Below are 10,447 nucleotides of genomic sequence, written 5' to 3'. Positions count from 1 at the left end.
CGATTATTACGAGATCCGGACAATTTGTTTGCTTTGCGGGCGACACGAATATTATCGGCAGAAAATTTGAAACGGTAGCAGATTTGTTCACCCGCCTAAAACGCGAAGCAACAAAAGTCGGGCTAATGGTGAATGCGTCGAAAACAAAGTACATGCTGGTTGGCGGAACTGAGCGCGACAGGGCCCGCCTTGGAAGCAGTGTAACGATAGACGGGGATACCTTCAAGGTGGTGGACGAGTTCGTCTACCTCGGATCCTTGCTGACGGCTGACAACAATGTTAGTCGGGAAATACGAAGGCGCATCATCAGCGGAAGTCGTGCCTACTATGGGCTCCAGAAGAAACTGCGATCAAGAAAGATTCACCCCCGCACCGAATGCACGATGTACAAAACGCTCATAAGACCGGTAGTCATCTACGGGCATGAGACGTGGCCTTGCAAGCTCTTGGGGTTTTCGAACGCCGAGTGCTAAGGACGATCTTCGGCGGCGTGCAGGAGAACGGCGTGTGGCGGCGAAGGATGAACCACGAGCTCGCTCAACTCTACAGCGAACCCAGTATCGTGAAGGTAGCTAAAGCTGGAAGGATACGCTGGGTTGCAAGAATACAGGACAACAACCTTCTAAAGATGGTGTTCGCTACGAATCCGGTCGGAATAAGAAGGCGTGGGCTACAGCGAGCTAGGTGGATTGACCAGGTGCACCAGGACCTGGAGAGCGTGAGTCAAGTCGAGGATGGAGAGAAGCGGCCATGAACCGAGTGAATTGGCGAAATATTGTTGGTGACGCTTTATGAAGAAAATTGATGTAAAACCAAATAAGTAAGTACTTAAGTAAGTACGTTTATTCTATGAAAACAAACAAATACGCAGGGGAAAACCCATTAGAGCTCCATTGATTCCTATAGTTTTCAGTTGGCAAACGTTGTTCAATAAGATCGATACGTGTTAAAATGTAGGAATCAGAGTTAACTGTTGATAATAAGAAAGCGCTGATGGTCTACAATATTGTATTAATATTTGCTGTAATGCTAGGACCTTTAACATACTCCCATAGTTTTATTTCCCAAAACTACTCCCATAATGTGCTGTAAACAACCTAAATCCACTGACCGCCAACGGCTAAATCATTTCCTCCTTCCACGCGGTGAGTGCCTCCTACTCCCAATGATGGTGCAATTGCAATTATTCCGAGCTCTGAGTCCATCCGGGAGCGCATTTCGAAATCGCAGCTGCCCCCCTTCGGGAGCCGAAAGGCACGCGACGTCGCTCAACGAATCATCCGAACGATTGCGATGAGTTTTCGACCACTAGTACCTACAGCAAGTCCACACACTGACCGCATGCAAGCATTGCGCAGTACACATATCGGGACCGAGCAACCTGCCAGCAGTGTGTTAAGTGATTTGTTTGAGCCGGTAATTGGACGTTAAAAAGACTGAATTAAGCTTAATGTGAGCGTACTGACGTTCGAGTGGACTTTCACCGGTTTGAGGGGGGTTTTGGGAGGGGAGGTTAGCGTCTGGACGTGGGGGGATGGACCCCTCGCGAGGTGATTTATCGATCGTTTTTGGCCACGCAGACTCGACCGACGACTGATCCGGCGGGGATGGCGTAAGTGTAAGATGAACCATCGGTCGGTCAGTCAGTGGCCAATGGCGCGCAAGTGTGGGTGGCCCAATTTGGTTCCATATCTGAAACCCGAAGACGGCGGCGACGACCACGAGACGAGTTTGGCGAAGATGATGGTGGCGATGACGACATGCACGTGTTTTTCAGTTGGACGTGGAAGCGTAATAAATTCGGGTTTGTTAATTTTGGCCAGACGGTTGACACTCTTTGTTGGGAGTGGAAACAGGAAATTGCAAATTTGGGAAGACACTTATGAAATTGTTTTCAGTTTAACGGTACTACTATTCTTTTTTTTTATTTGCTATGTCGTCCGTTTTGGACACGGCCGTACTACTATTCTTTTAATTATTTTTTGCAATTTCTCATCGTAATAGGCTGTTTTTCCTCACGCCAATCTTACATGAAACGGCCTACTTTCCTGCACTGAAGTATGCAGTGCGGGAATAGTCATTACGCAACTGAAACCAGTGCTGTAATGATTCATTACGCAACGCTTTCTCATTACGCAACTGTTTTGAGTTGCGTAATGAATCATTACACAACAATTTTTCAGAAATTGTAAAACGATGGTGAATGCATTCCGATATAATTTCTGATACCCTCAAATGGTCTTCTACGAAATTGCAAAAAATGTTGTACGTAACTCGTTACAGAACTTGATTTTTACAGCACTCGTCATAATTATCCTACTCGGCAAGCCTCGTAGGATAAATTTACGACTCGTGCTGTAAAAATCGTCTTTCTGCAACTTGTTCCGTAAACTACTATTACGTATTCGTACTCTCTGAGCAGAATCTCAATAAAGATAATGGGGATTTTTTTATATTACCGTACGGGTTTGGGCCGAAGGGTCTCAGATTTTCATGAAACTTTTTCCACAGGCAGGGCTCATGGATATATGAATAAAAAAATATTGAGAAAAACTTAGGGTCGCCTATTTTTCCGGAAAACTCAGGTGGAAATTTTTTGTTTTCCCTTGACACTACTTACTTTGAAAAATCATAAGCTTTTATCACTGAAATTTTTGGAATGCACTTTTTTTTCGTTTTTGAGTTATAACCAATTTTGTGAAAAATGTCCAGATGTGCCATACAAGACTTTTCTTTGAAAAATCATAACTCAAGAACGAAACATTGTAGGAACAAAGTTTTTATATGAAAATTTAAGCAAATTTTCTCAGAAATCCATAAAAAAATATGAACTGGAAAAAGTTTTCCACAAAATTTTCCACCGTTGGGGAAATTTATGAAGAAAAGCTGGAAAATCTATGCCCGAACTCGCGGAAATGTTTTAATAAAATATTTTTAAGAAAGAAACTTTATAAACTTCTATTCTGGTAACATTTTAGGATGTACTTTTCTTTAGTTCCTGAGTTATGGTCAATTTTGTCAAAAATGCAAAGATTTTCCATACATGCCTTTTCGTTTAAAAATCATGACTCAAGACTCATCATGACTTGTCGAACCGGATTCAAATTATCTCAAAAATATGAAATTTTTGAAATGGAATCAGTTTCCCAGGACATTTTTCACTGTTTACGAAAACAAACAATTAAAACCCGATTAGCTATTCCAGCTTTCAAACAAAGTATATTTGAAAAGAGCGATCAATAAGATCCAATCCTACAATATTTTTCAATACGCTCATTTTTCGTTCCTAAAACATGATTAAATATTGCTAGGATGAGCTGTTTGAACCATATATATATACAAATTTATAAGTTCATAAACAAAATTTCTTAAGAACGAAACTACATAGAAACAAAGTTTTCTTCAATCAGAATGTAGGCAAATTTTTCCTGTTAGGTAACTACAAAATTGACAGTTAAATAAATGGGTAGACAATATGACAAATAGGTATTTACCAATTCAAGTTTAAAGCGTTGAAATGGCTTGAGAATCATAAAATCACCAAAAACTAACAAAGAGCAGTGAGAAAGTGCTGTCTATCAGCTGTATATTCCTCGTTATTATTTTTTGTAAAGTGAAAAAAGTTTTCCCGAAGCTGTTGAAATGGACAAAGTTCAATTTTACGAATACAATTCTTTATGCTGTAACCCCTTCGGACTGGACGGCCATAAATCAGTAAGGACAAATCTACGATCGATCAGCCAAGGCCTCATCAGTAAGCTTCATTCGAATGGAGTTCGGTGGATTGCGGAAAAGAGGCTGAAAAATTACTTCAGGAGAGATTTTCTAATCTTGTTCCAATTCCTGGAACAAAAAATATCATTCATTTATTCCAAAAGACGAACGAAGCATTTTTGCGAGTGAATTCTCAGATGCACATGAAAACCAAGAAAATACAGCATGCTTTGTTCCTTATACTACAAAGTAACGAAAATCTTCTGGTGGTAGCAACCAATGGCAATCTTCCCGGTTGAAAAAATATATAGTTTTAAGATAAAATGTAAGTTCTGTACTGAATAATTGAATAAATAAAATTAAAGAAAAATATAAAAAGAATCTTATTTGTTCCATAGAAAAGAAAGAATACCTTGAAATGGAAAAGAAACAGTTTTTTCAGCTTTGCTTAACGGTGTAATGTTTCATGAAAAATATAATCCAATCCGACTTATACTTCATTGAAACCAATCCCATATCGTTTCTTTCAGATCTTTTAGAAAATTTGCAATAGGGCGATATTCAAAACTGAAAAGCCAATAGATGGCTCTTTTTCAATGGTAGTATCCTGAAAGCAAAGAAAGCACCACGGAAGATGAACTAAACACAAAAAGTTATGTTTTCACTTTACACTTGATTTCTAATCACTACTTTTTTGATTCAGTTTCCTAATTGCGAGCAATTTACGATTTTCATTATTTTCCATACGTTTTGACAGCTCTCCGATTACCATTCTTCCATGCGCTTGTGTTGAAAGTTTGAGAAATTTGAGAATCCAGAGTAGCGCGATCAGTGAGAGGAATACAAACATCAGTGTCGCCGCTCGGCGGCCGGTAAGAGAAACTGAATGTTTGAAAGGTTGTTGTCTGCAATTTTTGCCGCTGGTGCCAACTGTTAGTGGTTATGAACGAAATAAAGAGTCGTTACCCTATTGCTTTGATAAAAAAAAACCTTGTTTTTCTGATGCTTCGATTGAAATATGGGTTTTCAAAGAAAAGGCTAATATGGTCATTTTTCACCAAAAATTGACCATAACTCAGGAACAAAAAAACGGTGAAAAATTTTGTGGAAAACTTTTTCCAGCTCATATTTTTTTTTGGATTTCTGAGAAATATATAAATTTTCATATAAAAACTTTGTTTCTACAATGTTTCGTTCTTGAGTTATGATTTTTCAAAGAAAAGTCTTATATGGCACATCTGGACATTTTTCACAAAATTGGCCATAACTCAAAAACGAAAAATAGTGCATTCCAAAAATTTCAGTGATTAAAGCTTATAAAATTACCTTCTCGAAAATATTTTTTTGAAAATTTTCCACGAGTTCGGGCATAGTTTTTCCGGCTTTTCTTTACGAATTTTCCCAACGGAGGAAAATTTTTTGGAAAACTTTTTCCAGTTCATATTTTTATTGGATTTTTGAGAAAATTTGCTTAAATTTTCATATAAAAACTTTGTTTCCACGATGCTTAGTTCTTGAGTTATGATTTTTCAAAGTAAGTAGTGTCAAGGGAAAACAAAGAATTTCCACCTGAGTTTTCCGGAAAAATAGGCGACCCTGAATTTTTCTCAATTTTTTTTATTCATATATCCATGAGCCCTGCCTGTGGAAAAAGTTTCATGAAAATCTGAGACCCTTCGGCCCAATTTGTACGATAATAAAAAAAATCCCCTAATCTGAAAGTATACTTAGTATTGTAGAGAGAAAGCACTAATTTTTGACCCACAAGTATTCTGTGCTAATTTTTGGATTTTCATGCAAAGTAGGCCAAAATCGTATGAATGGGTCGAAATTTAGTGATGGGTCGAAAATTGGTGCTTGCCCTTACCTTTTAATGCCGCTCTACTTGCAACATCCTGCGACATATACGCGTATTTCGATTACCACTTGTAGCCTTCTTCAGTGTCAGTAACTCGTATCCACTCTCAACAGACGGCGACTTTTGAATGATTCGCTGGGTTTTTTTTCATGCTTAGATAACAAAAAGCTTAATCCTTCCAAGTTTAATTAGTGGCAATAGTTTGCATAGATCTGATGCACATAAGAACAATAACTATCAATCTTTGCAGACTTTTGCAAAATGGAACAGCCCAAGTGGCTCTAGTTCATTTTGTTATCAATTCTGTCTAGCAAACCAGGTGGACCCAGTTTTTGACAGAAAACATGAAATGCCAAACTCGACTGCCGTAATTCGTGCATCCAAGCACGTGAATAACGCAATTGATGCTATCTAGCTTCGAGAGTGCATACGTGTGTATGAGCACCTTGTTCGAACTGATTGAAAGCACTCATCAGGGGACCTTTCGGTTAACATGAACAAACCATATATTGTACCTTTTTCAGAATGACAAAGCCACGAAGGAATTCGATCTTTTCTGGCATTTGATATTATTATGACAGATCAGGTTATGCATGTTGGAGTAACGCGGTTCAAAATTTAAAATGTTTGAAAATCCAATCTCCCATATGTTCCTTGCGATCCTTACCATAAAAATAGTGTTCTGTGAAATTTTCAGCTTTCTAGGTGGTGATTTAAAGGTGGCCCAATGACAATGTAGGTTTATATGGAAATTACTATGGAGAAACATTGTTGGAGTCATTCTAGATTTCTTTTCTGAGCATCTCACATTGAATCCAGAATCAGGCTCAGGTTAGAGGGATAAGGTAGGATTCGGGTCGCACCTATGTGAGGCAGGCTTGATAACACTCCTCAACATCATCAGAGTTCGGTGACACACTTGGCGCTTGGTTGGTTTGGTATTTGCCTCAATGATCTTTTTTATGGTTTCTCGCATAGCCGTCTCAAAGCAAGTTACGTCTTCTTTACTTCTCCAAAGCATGCCCAGGACTCGTTCTGATACCACATTATTTTCTAGGTTCAGGCTTTTTATCGCTTCTTCCTGTCCATTGCCCAAGTGTTCCAGAACAATTTTGCTGTTGGAGCCCCAGTTGCGGATTTCAAATCCACCTGTTCTATGTATTTCTCGGACCTCGGTAGCCACCTGTTTGGCTTGTTCTTCATCTGGGAAGCTGTCGAGATAATCGTCCACGTAGTGGCTATGGATGATCCCGTCGACAGCTCTCGGTAAGGTTCCGGCGAATCTCATGGCATTCGTATTTTTTACAAACTGCGCCGTCGCCGGAGAACTAGTGGCTCCAAATGTGGCCACATCCATCACCATTATATCCGGCTCTTGCGATGCACCGGTTTTCCATAAGAAGCACTGTGCATAACGATCGGACTTACTTATGCATATCTGGTGAAACATTTCTTTAATGTCACCAACCACGGCCACCTTATGCTGCCGAAAGCGGAATACGACGGAATGGAGAGACGATAGTTGGTCGGGTCCTCTCAACAGCATGCTGTTGAGTGATATGCCATCGACCTTGGCAGAAGCGTCCCAGATCAATCGAACCTTGGTAGGTTTTCTTGGATTGACTACCGCTCCCAAGGGCAAAAACCACATGCGTCGCGGATCTACTACAGATAGTTCTTCTGTAGTTGCTTTATGAGCGTATCCTTTCTGGATATACAGTGAGAGGCAAAATAAAGTGCCCACCTTACCAGTTTTCGAATTTCTCTCATTGATTTGGTTCAAATTAAAGTTAACACACCTAAATCTTTTGTGATATTTTATTTTTGATGTTCTTTTAAAGTTGCACTTACGAAATTTTGATTAAAAAAAGAATTTTACTTAAAGAAAAAGAAAATCAATTTGTATTGAAAAAAAAGTAGTGACAAAAATAAGTGCCCACTTCCTTCTTGGCCCCAGAAAAGATGATTTAAGAAAAATAAAAAGCAATTTAATAGTTAATGTGTCCTCCTTTGGCCTTAAGGACTTGCTGGAGGCTCTTCGGCATGCTTTTCACCAGGTTTTGTAGGTGTTGTGGATCTAGTTCTTCCCAGGCGCGCTCCAAGGCTTCAAAATAATTATTTTTGTTGGTAACACCAGTTTTTTCAACCCTAGCATCGAGAATCGCCCACAAATTCTCGATGGGGTTGAGGTCTGGGCTTTGTGGAGGCCATTCCAGCGGTTTAATCCGACAAGCCCGGAAGAAAGACTTGGTCTTCTTTCCAGTATGCTTCGGGTCGTTGTTCTAGAGAAATATGAATTTCTCTTCAAGGCCCGTCTGGATCAGCGAAACCTCCAGATTTTCCAGCAAGATGTTAATGTAGGAATCTGCCGTCATTATTCCGTCGATTTTCACGACGCTTCCTACTCCACTCCATGAAAAACACCCCCAGACCATCACATTTCATCACATCACACTTCCATGCGTCACCGTTCCTTGGATGTGGCGCTCCTGAAGCTCGAGCTGTCTAACCGAGAGCGGCGGGCTCGTGTGTGATGCAGAGCACCACATCCAAGGAACGGTGAAGCATGGAGGAGGAAATGTGATGGTCTGGGGGTGTTTTTCATGGAGTGGAGTAGAAAACCTCGTGAAAATCGACGGAATAATGATGGCAGATTCCTACATTAACATCTTGCTGGAAAATCTGGAGGTTTCGCTGATCCAGACGGGCCTTGAAGAGAAATTCATATTTCTCTAGAACAACGACCCGAAGCATACTGGAAAGAAGACCAAGTCTTTTTTCCGGTCTTGTCGGATTAAACCGCTGGAATGGCCTCCACAAAGCCCAGACCTCAACCCCATCGAGAATTTGTGGGCGATTCTCGATGCCAGGGTTGAAAAAACTGGTGTTACCAACAAAAATAATTATTTTGAAGCCTTGGAGCGCGCCTGGGAAGAACTAGATCCACAACACCTACAAAACCTGGTGAAAAGCATGCCGAAGAGCCTCCAGCAAGTCCTTAAGGCCAAAGGAGGACACATTAACTATTAAATTGCTTTTTATTTTTCTTAAATCATCTTTTCTGGGGCCAAGAAGGAAGTGGGCACTTATTTTTGTCACTACTTTTTTTTCAATACAAATTGATTTTCTTTTTCTTTAAGTAAAATTCTTTTTTTTATCAAAATTTCGTAAGTGCAACTTTAAAAGAACATCAAAAATAAAATATCACAAAAGATTTAGGTGTGTTAACTTTAATTTGAACCAAATCAATGAGAGAAATTCGAAAACTGGTAAGGTGGGCACTTTATTTTGCCTCTCACTGTATGCTTGAATTTGTCTGTCGAGTTCTTCCTTCAGTGTCGGATCTTTGTCCATCCTACGCTGCAGACATTGCATCTTTTTGACAGCCATTGGATAGCTGTCTGGAACCTCAAAGTGGTCATACTTCCACAGGAGTCCCGATTCATACCTTTCACCGGTATGGATTGTGGTTTGTTCTAATATCTGCTGAGCTCGTTGCTCCTCGTTTGACAATCCTTCAACGAGGGGGCGAGCACCCACCTCTTCCGTTGCGAAATATACATTAATTGTTTCCTCCATTACGTTCCCATTCTCGCATTCGCAAATATGGAAGTTAATTGGCTCGTGACGGCTATCTCGTTTCCCACCATAGACGCACCACCCTAAACGGGTCTTCACTGCGACTGGATGTCCCTCTTCTCCTTCTCGCACTTTCAAAGGTAGTGCTAGCTTAAGGTTATCGATTCCAATTAACAGACGAGGCACAGCGTCATGATATCCGTCAATTGGTATTCCGCGAAGGTGGGTGTAGTACTCTCTCATTTGTTGTATCGGCAGAGTTTGTTCAGGTAAGCTCAATGATGGAACAGTTCCAACGTTTCGCATCCAGTATCGTTTTTCGCTCCTTATCCCTGATATCTCTACAGCGATTCTGCAGGACTGCTTCTCATCACGCGTAACGTTGCCCGTCCATTTTAAGCAAAGCGGATGTTCGTATCCGTCGATCCCTAATTGGTTCGCCAAGCTGGTTTCTATCATTGTGAGCGACGACCCTTCATCTAAGAAGGCAAACGTGCTGATACTTCCTGTCGGCCCATGGAGCGTTACCGGAATGATGCGAAAGAACAGTTTGACTAAATCGACCTGCTGTAGATGGATATTATGCTCAACTGTCTGGGTGTTCCTGACAATGGACGAAGGAGAGTGTAAAAGTGGATGATGACGAAAGTAGCAGCCGTCTACTCCACATCGGTTAGTGCTACGACATGTTCTACGCCCGTGTCCAAATAAACATGTCCGACATAGACCTAGGTTGTGCACCTGATTCCAGCGTTCGTCGACAGTTAAAGCCAGGAAGGATTGACACTCTCTCGTACGATGCCCAGTTTGCTGGCAGAAGGAACATATGATCCCAGAAATATTTCGCGAATTAGTTCTTTCCTCTTGGTGTTGATCCACATCGTTCCTACTGGCTTCGTTGTGTATGAAGCTTCTGTCGGTGTGTTGCTTCTCACGTCTACCTAACCGCTCACTTGGTGCAAAGGTGGATACGCTATATGCGTCTTCTACAATTCCGGCCATGAACACGCTGAATGTTTCTAAATTGACAACACCAGCATGTCTTCGATAGCTTGCCCACTTCATTTTGTAGTCGACTGGGAGTTTATTCACTAGGTCCTTGAGAAGCGTTGGATTTTCGAGTTGTTCCAGCAGTTCAGCTGCAATGATGTGATTGCAGAGTCCTTGAACCAATGTTCCAAATTCTATCAGCGTGTCAAGTTTATCTGCTCTCAACATCGAAGACGTTCTGACCTTTTCAATGAGGGATTCGATCAGCAGATCAGCACGACCAAAGCGCATTCGCAGTGACTCGAC

This window comes from Aedes aegypti, chromosome 2, assembly GCF_002204515.2.
Source record: "Aedes aegypti strain LVP_AGWG chromosome 2, AaegL5.0 Primary Assembly, whole genome shotgun sequence".
In the NCBI taxonomy this organism is placed as follows: domain Eukaryota; kingdom Metazoa; phylum Arthropoda; class Insecta; order Diptera; family Culicidae; genus Aedes; species Aedes aegypti.
The sequence above is the reverse complement of the archived record's forward strand: the minus strand, read 5'-3'. Positions refer to the sequence as shown.